The sequence below is a fragment of the Rattus rattus genome, chromosome 12 (assembly GCF_011064425.1).
Source record: "Rattus rattus isolate New Zealand chromosome 12, Rrattus_CSIRO_v1, whole genome shotgun sequence".
NCBI lineage: Eukaryota > Metazoa > Chordata > Mammalia > Rodentia > Muridae > Rattus > Rattus rattus.
In genome coordinates, this window is record NC_046165.1 from 32,398,502 (window position 1) to 32,415,824 (window position 17,323).

Sequence of the window (17,323 nt, forward strand, 5' to 3'; positions counted from 1 at the left end):
GTCAACCTTGCTATAATAATATGTTATATGCCTTAAGAAAAATTCAGATTAGCATATAGATAATGAGCTTGGAAAAGACAGATTTCTGTGTTTACCTCTTTGAACAGAATAACAGAGTTTTATTTCTTATCCAGAAAACATATCACTACATTCTTTATCTTTTTTAAAAAGTTTCCTAGGTTATATGCGATTGACAATATTAATCACTGCATTTTCAAAATTCTGTATTTAATAAAGTAATTTATTAATAAAAATGTTCCAGGGTGGAATTTTAAGTAAGAATCAGGCTTTAAAGGTATATGATACTCCAACTATTTAGATCACGCATACAGTAATGTATCTATTATTCAGAAAAATCATCTTTGGAATTGTGTTTGTGGCTCAATGCCTTATGATTTTATTCCAAAATAAGTAGAAGCATGGTAAATATTTTTCTTTGGATTCATGGTCACATGCATTTTATTGAAATTCATATATTCTAATGTATAATCATAGACACTATGAAAGAATATGAAAACAACAAATATGGATTAGTTTAACTGAGCTAATGTTTGTAGTCTTTGCCATAAACTAAAAAAAAAATGAAACTTCAATAATATACATTGTGTATCCATGGAAACAAAATAATAAATTGTTGTTCACAGGGAGTGAAATAATGGATAAATACAGACTGCACTGGTTACTAGCTCTCTTTTTTAGTAGAGACACAATGGGCTTGTTTATATAAAGTACTGTATTCCAACTGAAAAAAGTGAGATCACATTATTTAATTAATTCAAAATTAAGTCTGTTTCAAATGGAATAAAATATGGTTTCCTAATTATAAAATAAATCGAAAATAACTAAAGAGCAAAGTTACCTGCTTCTAGGGGCATTGCCGGTGCCGCTGCTCTGTCACATATGTGTCAGTAGGTGGTTGGGAAGTGAAAGGCTATAACTACTCAGTGTTCTGACCTATGGACACTTGAATGATTAGTAGCCTAACATTCCCTGAAAGAAGCAAGGCTCAGATGACCACCAGTCCAGGACTGCACAGGACTGTAGAGCCTCCCAAGCTAGAGACTACAAGAACCCTACCATGGATCATGTCCCTGAGCAGGAGCGAATCTAAGATACATGACCCTAGACTAGGGAAGAGTGAGCCTAGATAACTACTAAACCAGCATCATGAGGCCCAATCAGGGAGCTAGGCTGAGAAGACCATCAATCTAGTGTAATGCAGGCCTATGGGGCAGACCCTGCCTGAGGTGACCTGTCAGGTACCCTTAAAGCACAAAACGGACATAGTACTCCTGAGAACACTCCTGAGACGATCCCAGACACAGAAAACAGGGTTGTCACTAAGAGGAGCAAGTAAGTGGTAGAGGAATGAAAGAGAAAGAGAAACAGAAGGATGTGGGCACAATGAAGAGAAGCAGAATGGGGATTCGAGGATAGTGTGGAAGAACCTGATGTGCATAACTGGTGATACCACCTGTGACTATGAAGGGTCCCTCTCCTGTGCTGCCACTGGGCACCATGTCTGGGTAAATGGCCATGCATCAGTCTGTTGCTACCAAAAAAACAATGGATGGCCCAGGTCTGGACTAATGTCCAGAGACATGTTGATGTCTGAGGGCTGTACAGACCTGGCCCTGCCCTTTACTTGGGCAGGGCTGGAGAGCAATTCCTAAGGGCATAGGAATAGGACACACGACCTGCCTCTAGCTTGCTGCAGTTCTCAGCAACATTCCTTCATATTGCAGGAATAGCATGTAAGCCAACCTAGAGAACAAGTGTGAGAGAGTTGGCCAAACCAAATAACTCCCATGTGGTGGCGTGAAAAGATGAGATACCCTCTTTTCCCTTTGCCTCTCACCACTGGCATCTTGTGGGAAGCCCTGAGATGATGAGAGAAGGAAAGCCATCTCTATCCTTCACTAGATGTAGCATTAGAGAACTGTCCCTGTGCCTCACCTGGGCAGCAGAGTAGAGCTGACCCTGGTGGGAATAATGAGTAAGCCTCTCCAAGGTGTAAGAGTGGGAGAGTTAGTCCTGATACTTTTCTGCCATGTGGTTCCATGAGCCATGAAGAGATGAGCCAACTTCTTTCCTCTTCCCACCCATGGAGGGCTGGAGAGCTGGCCCTTGGGCTGATCAGAGAAGAAGAACATTCTCTGTCCCTCATTTGTTACAGCATTCTTAAAATAAGATCCTGTACCTTACTTGGGCAGCACAGTAAAGCCGACCATCATGGTAGAGGTGCAAGTGAGCTGGGTAGAATTTAGAGAATTGTATTTTAAGGAGATTTTATACACAAAAAGGAAATATGTATTAGCTTGGCATTATTCTTGATAAGCCATCTTAAGTGTTATAAACTTCTCAATAAACTTCAAATAGCTAGGAATAAATCCATGGCAATGGTATGCATATAACTTTTTTCTTCTTAAAAACACCTAGAAAAAAAATGTTTATTTTTGTGTTAAGAAAGCTGGTTAAAAGTCTTAGAAACTAAAATTGTAGAAAAGGGCATTTTGAAACATACTTCAAATATGGAAATATTCTTGTCACTGCCTTGTCTACTAAAGACAAATATTACTTTGAGAGGCTGTCTTGGATTGAATTATCCAGTCTGCAGGTTCCAAGATTCACAATGCTTATTTCAGCAGCCTCCCTTTTGAAATTCCACCTGAATAGAGGGTCAAGTTCAACAGGGCCATGAAAGTGCAAGGGACAGTCAAATCAAATCTGATCAAGATGCTGGAGGACTTATCTGGCAACAGTGCTTTGAACGACCTTCCTAATATTAACAGAATGTTTTTCTAAGTGAATAATAATGTTAAAGTGTCCTTTTCTGAGGCTTGAGTGGTAGTTCAGGTTCTGAAGCACATGATTGGCATACATAAAGCCCTGGTCTCAAACTCTAGCAACAAAAGGCACTTCTGTCTACATAGACACAGTTTCTTTGCATTTTTCATACATTGGAGATTTCTTATTCTAAGCTCATTTCAAAATATGTGTGGCTCATTGACATTAAAAATTAGGAGGTAGCTAAAATATAAAAAGCACACTCAGATGTTGTTGCAAGTTCTATCTACATAGTAATTACTGATTTGTCTATGGAGCTTTATAAATATCATGTGTGTTCCCTGATTAAAGACATCTCGGTCCTCGCTTCTCTGTAGGCACAGACATGATTTTCTTCTTTCAGCCATATTTGGCTAGCAAAATGGGATTTATCCATAAAGAATAGATTCATCCTGTGACATCATGGGTAGCTGAGTAGTAAAGTCCTGTTTGTAAGACAATGTTATAAATGATTTACAAATATGTATCAAATTTTATAAAGGAAGAAAAGTTGAAGAACAATATAAAAGGAGAGCATGGCATAATGACATATTCCTGTAGTTCCAGCTCTCAAACTGGGACAACACAAAGATACGAAGTTCAATGTCATTCTCTGCCTGAATGCTGATAGGTGGCAGCTGGGGTGCCTTTAACTATGTCTCTAAAACGTAATCATAAGCAGTTCTAATAATGTCCAATACATTAAATAAATAAGAAAAAAATCAAGTTTAAAATGTTCTCATAACTCTAGAATGTACCAGAGACCTGGGAGGAGAGAGACTTCGGGACTTAAAAGGAGGGGAGGACCCTAGGTTAAGCGCCCTACAGTGGGGAGAAGGAATTTATTGAACCGAACTCCAGCAAAAAGATGGGGCATCAATTAAGGGATGAGGTTGCTATCCTACAGCCAAAGTTCTAACCCATAATTCCTGCTGTCTGAAAGAAATGCAGAAATAGAAATGGAGAAGAGCCTGAGGAAAAGAAGGTCCAGTGAGCAGCAGGCCCAAAGTGGGATACAGCTCAAGGGGAGGTTCAAAGACTTGATACCATTACTGTGGCTATGTGGCATTCACACAAAGGGATACCCCAATGGAAGACCAGCAGCCTCAATTAATCTGGACTCCTGAGATCTCTCAGATACTGGATCACCAACCAGGCAGCATACACCAGCTGAGAGGAGGCCTCCAACACATACACAGCAGAGGACTCCAGGGTCTGGATTCAGTTAGAGAAGATGCACCTAGGTTTAGAGGTCTGGTGGAGTTGGTGGGGTGGGGACATCCTTGTGGAGATGGGGTGGGGGGAGAGGAATAAAAAAATCTAAAAATAAAATGTAAAAAATTTAAAAAGACTCGCATAATTATCAGATCCATTTGCATTCTCTAACATTTTCTAAAATTTTACATTCTTGGGCTGTTCAGTGACAACTTTTTCTTAGTGTCTCCTCTTTACATTGATCTGAAATGTTTCACAACCTGTATAAATTATCAGTACATAAACTGCTCACATAGGTAGCTTATTTTACTAAGTAACAGAATATTTAATGCCATCATTTAGCCACACATCTTATAAGTAGTATTAAGTTATGCACTTTGCAAACATAACATAATGCTAGAAATACACATTTTACCTATTGTTTGTTGGTCTACATTCGCCATGGGTTTATTGTTGGTTGGTTAGGTTTTTTTTTTTTTTTTTTTACTTTTCAACATCACTGTGATTTCTAGCCTAGCCCCACTGTAGAAATAAACTAGAACAGGGCACAGTTATATATACCTTGTTACAGCAAGTGTGTCAGCTATCACTGAATGCATTTGGGAAAGATACAGTAATAAGCAAGGAATTTAGAAAGATTTACAGGGAGAAATCAATAAGGTAAAAGAAGGATTCAGGTGTACACTGAATGGAAGACAAAGGAAGACTAAGAGGAAATTAAACATTTCTCGTTTGGCATGGAAAGTATGTTTTCCCTTTACAAATACAAAGATGGAGTTAGCCTAAGGCCTATCGATAATTCTACAAGATTGCCAAAGAAGATGTAGTTCATCTTCCTAAGTCTGCTTCTTCTGAGACTATAACCAGACAGATTTTGTCATGTCTGATATCACTGCTGTCCGTTTCATCTCACAACACAGGCTACTAAAGATATGTGGAATAGTAATTAATATTCTGCAACATTTACATTACTACACTTCATTTGTTTCTTCAGCTAAATAATTTAGTTATCATTTAGGATTACATAAAATGTATACTGAACTAAAAACGTAGCAATTTCATATACTAAGTTTGAAAGATTTATTACTATAACACTGTTTTAGGAAAAAATCCCTGAAATACTTCTGCATACTAGATCTGACTAAGTGCTCTATGTGTTACAGACATAAACTGATGAAAAGGAGACTATGTCAGTAGAAATAAGATACAGTCATTTTGGGAAAAAATACTCTCTCTTTTTCTCAAAAAGGGTTTGAGGGGAGAGAAGTGACATGAGGCATAAGTCACTTTAAGAGAGGTAGGCTATAAAGGATTACCACCTGTCAGTTTCAGTACAAACAGAAATTTTGGAAAATCGGGATTTATTCTTTAAAAGCACCATCACTCAAATAGCCCAAGGCTTCTGTGCCTATGAGGAATGAATCTGAATGCCCTTGATTAGATGTGTAAAGCACATTTTAAGATAGTTATCTACAAACAGGTTCATTCCAAAGGTATTAGCAATCTGGTTTATGATCTTCAGAAGAATTTGAGAAGGAAGGTGAGAACCCCAATGGGGCAGCGAAAAGGGACTTTGGTTTACAAAGTATTGTGTTATCACATGCAATTTTGACAGAGGTTTCAGTGGAACAGTATTTGAACATGCTTAGAGAAACAGCTATCAAAATGAGAACAAATAAAATGATACAATTTGTATCAATAAACATGACAGAAATATAAACTCAACCAACTCACTGAGGTAATAAGAAAGTAGAGTATCAGCATTCAAAAAAAAAATCAAATTAACTACCTCAGAAGTACAACAAATGTAGTTTTAAATACATTTTTTTAAACTGGGAGATTTCAAAGATGTCTTTCCATGCTTAGCACAAAACATGTTTTCTGCAATAGTCACTATAATACTTGCTTTCTAACTTTTAGTTATCAGGCAATCAAACCTTTTCCAAAACATAATTCATTTAGGAATAATATTAGAAACCCAAAGTAGTATCAAAAGAACTCTTGCTGTTATTTAGGATATCAACTACATTCCTGTCAAAAAGCAATGGTTATTATGCTATGCAAGTTTTAACCAACTGAAACCCTAACATGTCCTCCTCTCTCAATAATCATTACATATATTACTGTACGGAAAATAGCTGTTACCCTTCTTTGATTTTAAGCTCAAAATCTTGGACATGCTACATTCAAAAATTTTAATAGTGAAAAATGTATTTTTTCAAATGCAAATAAAGAAAGGAACATTTGAGTGTCTGACAGAGAAACTATTAGACAAATTAAAGCAGGCAGATTTAGACCAGTTTCTATTTAAGGAAAACATTGGCAAGAATGTTGCGAGTACATTCTCTTTAAAAGACAGTGACTTTGTTATGACAGAATAGAGAGAGGTCTTGGGAAAAATCAAAGCCTTGGGATGTTTTGATAAAGTAATAGATTGATATTTTCACTAATTATTTTGTGACATAATCTCAATATAAGATGCCAGAATTAAAATTCTAGCAAAAAAATTACAAGCAGAAAAAGACAAAGGAAGCTTAGTTTAATGCATTCTAGAAGTATGTAAAAATTCAGCTTGTAGGATGATAATTATTCTAGTCTATTGAAATTGATAAAGTCCAATGGATTTAAATATTTTTGTTATTTTGGAAGTGGTTTCAATACAAATTAATAATCACAGACTTTAAAATGCAATTCTATAAAACTGAAATTCATCATAAAGTGATCTTACTTTGAAAATGTGTTGTTTTTCATAGCAGATCATGTTGATAAAATGATCTGAATGTTCATCAAGTTTCATAGGACAGCATTTTTTTTTTTATTATTAACTTGAGTATTTCTTATATACATTCTGAATGTTATTCCTTTCCTTTCCGGGCAAACATCCCCCCCCCACCCCCTCCCCTTCTTATGGGTGTTCCCCTCCCACCCTCCCCCCATTGCTGCCCTCTCCCCAACAGTCTAGTTCACTGGGGTTCAGTCTTAGCAGGACCCAGGGCCCCCTTCCACTGGTGTTTTCTTAGGATATTCATTGTAACCACGAGGTCAGAGTCCAGGGTCAGTCCATGTATAGTCTTTGGGCAGTGGCTTAGTCCCTAGAAACTCTGGTTGGTTGGCATTGTTGTACATATGGGGTCTCGAGCCCCTTCAAGCTCTTCCAGTTCTTTCTCTGATTGTTCAACAGGGGTCCTGTTCTCAGTTCAGTGGTTTCCTGCTGGCATACGCCTCTGTATTTGCTGTATTCTGGCTGTGTCTCTCATGAGCGATCTGCATTCACATTTTGATCATCCGTCTTGAGTTTCATTTGTTCTAGGCATCTAGGGTAATTCAAGCATTTGGGCTAATAGCCACTTATCAATGAGTACATACCATGTATGTCTTTCTGTGATTGGGTTAGCTCACACAGGATGATAGTTTCCAGTTCCAACCATTTGCCTTAATTTCAAAAAGTCATTGTTTTTGATAGCTGAGTAATATTCCATTTGTAGATGTACCACATTTTCTGTATCCATTCCTCTGTTGAAGGGCATCTGGGTTCTTTCCAGCTTCTGGCTATTATAAATAAGGCTGCTATGAACATAGTAGAGCACGTGTCTTTTTTATATGTTGGGGCATCTTTTGGGTATATGCCCAAGAGAGGTATAGCTGGATCCTCAGGCAGTTCAGTGTCCAATTTTCTGAGGAACCTCCAGACTGATTTCCAGAATGGTTGCAGCAGTCTGCAACCCCACCAACAATGGAGGAGTGTTCCCCTTTCTCCACATCCTCGCCAGCATTTGCTGTCACCTGAGTTTTTGATCTTAGCCATTCTCACTGGTGTGAGGTGAAATCTCAGGGTTGTTTCGATTTGCTTTTCCTTTATGACTAACGATGTTGAACATTTCTTTTAGGTGTTTCTCAGCCATTCGGCATTCCTCAGCTGTGAATTCTCTGTTTAGCTCTGAACCCCATTTTTAATAGGTTATTTGCCTCCCTGCTGTCTAACTTCTTCAGTTCTTTGTATATTTTGGATATAAGCCCTCTATCTGTTGTAGGATTGGTAAAGATCTTTTCCCAATCTGTTGGTTGCCGTTTTGTCCTAACCACAGTGTCCTTTGCCTTACAGAAGCTTTGCAGTTTTATGAGATCCCATTTGTCGATTCTTGATCTTAGAGCATAAGCCATGGGTGTTTTGTTCAGGAAATTTTTTCCAGTGCCCATGTGTTCCAAATGCTTCCCTAGTTTTTCTTCTATTAGTTTGAGTGTATCTGGTTTGATGTGGAGGTCCTTGATCCACTTGGACTTAAGCTTTGTACAGGGTGATAAGCATGGATCGATCTGCATTCTTCTACATGTTGACCTCCAGTTGAACCAGCACCATTTGCTGAAAACGCTATCTTTTTTCCATTGGATGGTTTTGGCTCCTTTGTCAAAAATCAAGTGCCCATAGGTGTGTGGGTTCATTTCTGGGTCTTCAATTCTGTTCCATTGGTCTATCTGTCTGTCTCTGTACCAATACCATGCAGTTTTTATCACTATTGCTCTGTAATACTGCTTGAGATCTGGGATAGTGATTCCCCCTGAAGTCCTTTTATTGTTGAGGATAGTTTTAGCTATCCTGGGTTTTTTGTTATTCCAGATGAATTTGCAAATTGTTCTGTCTAACTCTTTGAAGAATTGGATTGGTATTTTGATGGGGATTGCATTGAATCTGTAGATCGCTTTTGGTAGAATGGCCATTTTTACTATATTAATCCTGCCAATCCATGAGCATGGGAGATCTTTCCATCTTCTGAGATCTTCTTCAATTTCTTTCTTCAGAGTCTTGAAGTTCTTATTGTACAGATCTTTCCCTTGCTTGGTTAAAGTCACCCCGAGGTACTTTATATTATTTGGATCTATTATGAAGGGTGTCATTTCCCTAATTTCTTTCTCGGCCTGTTTCTCTTTTGTGTAGAGGAAGGCTACTGATTTATTTGAGTTAATTTTATACCCAGCCACTTTGCTGAAGTTGTTTATCAGCTTTTAGTAGTTCTCTGGTGGAACTTTTGGGATCACTTAAATATACTATCATATCATCTGCAAATAGTGATATTTTGACTTCTTCTTTTCCGATCTGTATCCCCTTGACCTCCTTTTGTTGTCTTATTGCTCTGGCTAGAACTTCAAGAACTATATTGAATAAGTAGGGAGAGAGTGGGCAGCCTTGTCTAGTCCCTGATTTTAGTGGGATTGCTTCCAGTTTCTCTATAGGACAGCATTTTTAACTTCTAATTCTGAATGCTGTTTTAATTAGTGAATATGAAGACTACTTGGGAAACAGTCAACTGCTCTGACTGACTCCCTTATTCTTTGTAAAATCATGATACTGACAATATAGCTCGTTTTCACTATTTAGACCAAGTTTCTTTAAAACCGCCAAAAGTAACCCCACTATATAGCATATATTATACTTGCTCAAGAAAATACATAAAACTACTAACTTTTACAAACAGAAGCAATCTACTGTTTTACAAAAAGTAACCCTTTATTTTGAGAAATTTATCATATATAGATGAAAAATAAATTAATGTCTTGTGGTTAAACGGTCAACCATTTGAGTGTCTTAAAATATATAAATTATAGAACAAAAATGTAATTAACACTGGATTTTGGTGTTTGGGAAGATTACACTCTGCAATTATTACGATTTGTGCATCCGTGACACAGCAGGTTGTTAAATGGCTCAGTCTCTCAGAGTGCATCTGCCATTTGTGCAATGAGGTAGCTGTCTAAAAGACCATTCTAATCTGCATGAAAAAAGTGTGGCAATTTCTGCGCTATTTTTTTGTCTTTCTTGGAGTTATAATACTTAACAATAGGTTGGTGCTTCAAGGCATAAAGATTTTCAAAGTATCTTTTTTAATTTGATGGTTAAATTTTGTTTCACACTACATCATTTAAGTTTTGTTCTGTATGTGTCATAAAATTAGGAAATTAACTTGCACTTCCTAAAAGTTGACCATTGAAATTATATGGCAATGGTAAGATAATTCACAAGGTTCCAGAAAGCGTAGACACTTTGATGTCACGGGATTAAAAGTTAAAATTTGAAGATGGTAGAAGTTCTTCCAGTATTTAAACACTTTATAAAATGTTGTTAACTTGATAAACATAACTATATTAATAGATTTTTTCACTTGAAATCTAGTGTAGGCATATTAATCTGAATATTTTGACAATATTCTAAGAACACACTTTGTGGCAATGTTGAAAGTATAATAATTTCCAGCAATATTTTTTAGCATAGTATGTACTTTCTTAAATGTTACATGCGTGCCTTTTCACCACCACCAGCAAAATAACTCCTCTACAGAATTCTTTTGTAAGCTGTATTACACAGGTAAAGATCTAAAGTCAAGAATCCTCCCTAATTATTTATAACTAGCAAGCATCCTAGATTTTAACATAACATTATTAGGCTAACTTGTGAGCTTACAAATAAGTCCAGCAGTTTGTGCTTTCTTTATTTTTATTTCTCACATACCATATGAGGGAAACATTGAAATGTGCTTTTATTACATTTACTTTTTAGCTTAGCTGTATTTGAGATTGAACCTATGTTGTTGCACATGGTCAGCAAGTGCTGTATCTCGGGTTCTTTTCTTGCTTGCTCTTGATATTATGATTTAATTAAAATGCTTATTTTTCTCTTTCTTCACTCTAATCTTTCCCACACAACCCTGCCTGTTCTCCTTCAAATTTATAGTTTCTTTTCACCAATGTTATTACATGCATATGTGTATTTTTACTTTGGGATGTTGTGAATAATGGCTGCAATGGATATAGACCCACAAATTTCTAAGTACCCCACTCTAATTCTTTGTTTATATGCCCAGGAGGATATTTTCTGGCAGCAGCCATGATTTTATTATTGATTTTGAGTGTGCTTTAATCAGAAATACCCCTACAGGCAGGTGTTTCAACATCCAGTCTTCAGCAGATGGTACTAATTGAAGTCCTGGGAAACTTAATGTGTCATGTGGCTGGGATAAGCAGGTAGTGGATGGCCAGGGCTGGATCTTGACAGTTTATAGACATCTTTTTTTTCCAGGCTGCTTGTCTACCTACATGTAAGGAAACTTCTAAATGTTCTCTGTGTTCACTGCCATGAGCTAAGCATTTCCTGTCATGATCTACTTATCATCATAGACCAAAATCCTCTCAGAAACAATGAGCCAAAAATAATTCCTTAGTTTCTTAAATAGTTTCTGTCTGGCATTAGCTCCCAGTGTCATAAAAGTAATATACTTTTGAGCAAACAACAAAATATTTCCAGAAATATTTTAGAAATGGAGTATTACATGTCTCCCAGTGATGTACAGTATTGTAATTTCTTTGTATCCTTGCCAACATTTAACATGCTCTTTTATAGCTTTATTAAAGATTAAAATGACTAATGTTATCTCATTTTTATCTGATAAAGTGGTTGGTTGATGGTTTTTATAATATATATTTTCCAATTATGTATCTTCTGTGATGAATTATCCTTTCCAGTTTTATTTTTTCGCCCATTTTTGAAAGTAATTATCTCTATTCTTTTTATGAAGAAATGGCCAACCAGTGACCCACCCAACTCCATGACACTGTTTCTGATGCTATCTTGTGCTTGCAGACAGCAATCTAGCATGGCTGTCCTTTGAGAGGCTCTACCAGCAGCTGAGTGAGACAGGTGCAGATACTCACAGTCAAGCATTTTGAGACTCCTAAGGAAGAGTTAGGGGAATGATTGAAGGAACTGAAAAAATGGCAAACCCCATAAGAAGGCCAAGAATATTAACTAACCTGGACCCATAGGAGCTCCCAGAGCCACCAACAAAAGAGCTTGCATGCTGGTCTGAGCCCCATGCCACATTTATTTTTTATTTATTTATTTTTTTAATTAACTTAAGTATTTCTTAATTACATTTTGAATGTTATTCCCTTTCCCGGTTTCCGGGCAAACATCCCCCTAATCCCTCCCCCTCCCCTTCTTTATGGGTGTTCCCCTCCCCATCCTCCCCCCCTTGCCGCCCTCCCGCCAACAATCTAGTTCACTGGGGGTTCAGTCTTAGCAGGACCCAGGGCTTCCCCTTCCACTGGTCCATGCCACATTTATAAAAGAGGGATGCCTTGTTTTGTCTCAATGGAAATGGATTGCTTAATCCTGTGGAGACAGGATGCCCCAGGGAGGGAGGATATGGGGGAGATCACCATCTAAGAGTTGAAGGGAAAGGAGGGATGGGGAGAAGAACTCTGCCAGGGAGGACTGAAAAGGGGGGACATTTGGGATGTAAATAAATAATTAATAAAAATATGTCATCAATAAACAAACATTCAAGTTCCTCATGTCTTCCTAGTAACAAACGCTTATTAAATACATGTTACACAAGTGTTTTCTAATAATCTCTACTTTGTCTTTTGATGTGCAATGACTTTTTGTGATAGAGTAGTTTTCTTTTTTTATTTCTAGTTAGTCATTCTTTTATTGTTATGTCATAGGTTCTACTGACAAACTAAAAACCCTAAAGATGTAATGCTATTTTATTCATAGAGTTTCATCATTTGTCCATTTGAATTAATTTCTTTAGATAATTTTGAGTATGCCTTACTGTTTAGTTTTGGTTTTTGTGTGGGCATATGTGTAGCATATGTGAATGGCAGGGGTACACAGAGGCTTGCCTGAGCCTGCAGACATCAGGGGTTGACTTCAGTGTCTTACTCTATCTCTCTGCATGTTATGTATTCATTTATTTATAGACAGGGTTTCTATTCACAAGCTCAGCTATAGGCTTTCCTTTAGGCTTAGACTTTACAAAATCCTTTCTTCTAATCCACCACCTACAAGAGAAGGTTGAAAAGAAAGGTTTACAGATCAAAGGGGGTGTGGACTTGATCTACCAACCAAAATGTATACACTGACTGGTCTGTGGTCCCTGGTACATATATAGCAGAGGGCTACCTTGTCTGGCCTCAGTGGCAGTAGGTGTGCCCCATGGAGCAAGGATATGGTGTAGGCAACCTTCTCAGAGGCAATGGAAAGGGCTGGATGTGGGGAGAAGAATCCTGCAAGGGTTTTCTAGAGGGGCAACATTTGGGGTGCAATAGTGAGAAACAGTTCATCTTCATTGTTGTCGTCCTCAAAATCATCATCACCGTCATCATCATCATCATCATCATCATCATCATCATCATCATCATCACCAAATCCTTTTTTTACAGTCCAGTTTTCATTCCCGTCCAGGTCTGCTCCCTGACCACTTCCCAGCCCTAACACCCCACCACTCCCAGAGGATATTCCTATCTGCCCACCCTTACCTTATCAGACCTCCTCATTCCCTAGAGTCTCAAGTCTCCCAAGGGTTAGGTGCATCTTCTCTCACTGAGGCCACACCAGGCAGTCCTCTGCTATATTTGTGTTGGGAGATGGGGGACTCATATCAGCTGGTGTATGCTGCCTAGTTGGTGACCCAGTGTCTAAGAAATCTCAGTGGTTCATGAGGAGACTGCTAGTCTTCCTCATGAGGCTGTCCTCCTCAGCTTTTCCAAATTTTCCCCAATTCATCCACCGGGATCCCTGACTTCTGTCCATTGAATGGGTAGAAGTATTTCAGCTGCCTACTGGGCCTTTCAGAGGACAGCCATATTAGATTCCTGTGTGTGTGCACATCACAGCATCAGTAACAGTGTCAGGCCCCGGGACCTTCTCTTGAGCTGGATCCCATTTTGTGCCTGTCTTTGGACCTCCTTTCTCTTGTGCTCTCCTCCATTTTTGTCTTTGCAGTTCCTTCAGACAGCAACAATTCTGGATTAGAAGCTTTGGACTGTGGGATGGCAACCCTATCCCTCCACTTGATGTCCTGTCCCTCCAGTGGAGGTGGACGCTACAACTTCCCCTTCCCCACTGCAGAGCGCTTCATCCAATGGCCTTCAGGGTAATTCCAATCTTCCATGTCAGGCTATCAGCAGTTCTATTCACAGGATTCATCCACAACTGCAGTTGAACCCAGAAGAAACCACAAGGCTCTTCCAATCTGCCTGAGTCAGCAGCAAGAATCCCCAAGAATTCAATGAGAAGTTATTTGGTGCATTTCCCCAACAAAGTCATAACAAAAGGTGTTCAGTGAAGAAAGAAAAGAAAAAGAAAAACAATGGCATAACTGGTCATCAGCGAAGGTCATCTTGAGCAAAGCCTAAATGTAGACCAACCACGAATGACAAGACTGACCAATGTTGCTACTGCAGTGTCCCCATCTGTTGGATTAGTCTCATACCTTTTCCAAACATCACATGTACTCTTAAGAATCCACTCTAGCAAAACATCACATGCCCTTTTCCCAGGCAGCTTCCAGAAAAATATCACGTGTCCATTCTCAGCAAAACATCCTCCCACATGTCTGCTTCAGGAAAACAAGCTCTCATAAAACAGTTTCCAGAAAAATATTACATGAGAGGATTGAGACACCAAAGAAATCAGAAATTTCCACCTCACTCAGCTAAACTGACTGGTCGGTGAGGATTAAAGACCCTCTTGTCTCTGTTGCTCCAGCACTGGGTCCCAATTTACAAATATTTTGTACAAAACTTTTCATTTCCTTGAAAAATCAATTCTCAATTTCCTACCTACTTGATTCCGTTAGATCAGTGGTTCTCAATGTGTTTATTCCAACCCCATTTGGCTAGCTTCTACATCCCCAAATATTTACATTATAATTCATACCAGTAAAAAATTGAAGTTATGAAGTAACAAAAACAATAATATTATTTTTGGGCTGGGGGCACTACCACATGAGGAACTGTATTGAATATTACGATACTAGTAAGGTTGTGAACCACTGTTATAGGTAGATGATATCAGCTCTTATTTCTCTGTGCGAATACTTATTATTGATATCTAGCTATGTGTATTGATTAATTTATGTGTATTGATTTTTGTGGGCTGAATAACTAGTGTGAATTAGATGCACAAAGCAATGAGTTACATTAGAACATTTCTGTATGTGCATGTACTATATTTTAGTCATAGGTAACACCTCCAGTATCAACTCCTTTCCTGTACCCCTCCTCATTACTCCCTTTATAACCCTAACACTACCTATTTTACTGCCACATGCCCCTTTCCCCTCTAAATTCCACATCTTAGTGAAAATAGACATATTAACATTTTAACATCTCAGGAGTTTGTATTTTGTATAAAAAGAAAACATATTTCTTCCTTATTTTTGCAAATCAGGTGTTAGATAATTTCTTTCACTACTCTTGCACAAGCATATGCCAAGCCTAGAAGTCAGTGCTAGGTGAACACTGAATTTGCTAGGTTTCCTTTTTCATGTGTCTTGCTTTGGGCATTCATGTACAAATTCTTTACATATATATTTAAGTATATATATATAATATTATTATAATTTCATACATATAAACATAACATTTACATGTTCTAATTTTTCAAAGATAGTTCCACCATCTTACTTTTTTCATGTGTGTCTTTAGAGCTCTATTGTATGCTTTCATTTTTGTTTCCATTACATCAGATAACTTCTAACCATTTGCAGTACTCTGCAGAAACACCTTTTCCTGATTTCTATTCTATTGCTGTGGTAAATTACTATAATGAAAAATAACTTGAAAAGAAGAGTATTTATTTTATTTAAAGTACACAGTTCATTATTTTTTCCTTTTTTATTGGATTATTTTAATTTACATTTTAAATGTTATCCTCTTTCCCTGCTTCCCCTCCAGAAACCTGCTATCCCATTCTCCACCAACTGCTTCTAGGAGGGTGCTCCCTCACCCACCCACACACTCCCTTCCACCTCCCCATCCTGACATTCCCCTACACTGGGGCATCAAGCTATGACCAAAGGCCTTTCCTCTCATTGATACCCAACAAGGCCATCATCTGCTATATATGTGGATGGAGCCATAGGTCCATTCCTGTGTACTCTTGGGACAATGGTTTTTCTGGGAGCTCTGGAGGGTCTGGTTGGTTGATATAGCTTTTCTTCTTATGGGGTTCATACACCTTCAGCTCCTTCAGTCTTTTCTCTGACTCCTTCATTGGGGACCTGTTCTCCGTTCAATGGTTGACTGCGAGCATCAGCCTCTGTATTTGTGAGGCTCTGGCAGAGCCTCTCAGGAGACAGCTATCTCAGGTTCCTGGCAGCATACACTTCTTGGCATCCACAATATTGTCTAGGTTTGGTGGCTGTATATGGGATGGATCCCTCAGATGAGGCAGTCTCTGGATGACCTTTTCATCTGCTATACAAGTGGTCTCCATATTTCCTCCTGTGACTATTTTTTTACCCTCCTAAGAAGGTCTGAAGTACCTACACTTTGGTCTTCCTTCTTGATCTTAATGTGGTTGTGTATCTGAGCTTTTGGGCTAACATCCACTTATCAGTGAGCGCATATCATGTGTGTTTTTTTTCTGACTGGAATACATCACTCAGGATGATATTTTCAAGTTCCATCCATTTGCCTAAAAATTTCATTATTAAGGGGACACAGGGACGGAATAAAAGGCAGGAACTTGGAGGTAAAAATGAAGGCACAGTCCACGGAGTAAAGCGGCTTGGTTTCTCACTCTCCATGATTTGCTTAGTTTCTGTTCTTCTAAGATAGCAAACTACTTCTTTTATTTATTTATTTTTAACTTTTTCAATTGATATTCCACTCACTGACCTCTCACAGTCACCTCCTCCCATAATCGTCCTCGGTTCCTCTCTCTTCTTCTCCGTTCAGAGGGTGGGTCCCCTACCCTTGGTATCTTCCTTGCTGCCAACACTTTAAGTCTCTGCAAAGCTAGGCACTTCCTGTTCCGCTGAGGCCAGACAAGGCAATCCAGCTGGAAAAACATATCCTATGTACAGGCAACAGTTTTTGTGACAGCCTCTGCTCCAGTTGGAAAACCAAGCTGCACATCTGCTACATATGTGGGGGAGGCCTATGTCCAGGCCACTCATATTCTTTGAGAGGTAGTTCAGACACTAAGAGCGCCAAGGTCAAGGTTAGTTGGTTCTTCTGGTCTCCCTGTAGAGTTCCTATTCCCTTCAGTACCTACAGTCCTTTCTCCTATTCTTCCATACGAGTCCCCAAGTTCTAACCACTGTTTGGCCCTGGGTATCTCTATCTGTAAGCTGCTGGATAGAACCATTCAGATGACTACTTGATCCTGTCTGCATGTATAATAGAGTATCATTAATAATAGTGTCAGTGGTTTGTGCTTGCCCATGGGATGGGTGTCAAGTTGGACCAGTTATGGGTTGGCAATTCCCTGAGTCACTGC

The 17,323-nt window shown here is 38.5% G+C and overlaps 1 non-coding gene across 1 annotated transcript; it reads left to right on the forward strand.

Moving 5' to 3' along the window:
* Window positions 1–858: 858 nt before the first annotated feature.
* Window positions 859–988, forward strand: LOC116914129. The gene has a single exon (XR_004389691.1). It is a non-coding gene; the product is annotated as a small nucleolar RNA SNORA17 (small nucleolar RNA).
* The last annotated feature ends 16,335 nt before the right edge of the window (window positions 989–17,323 follow it).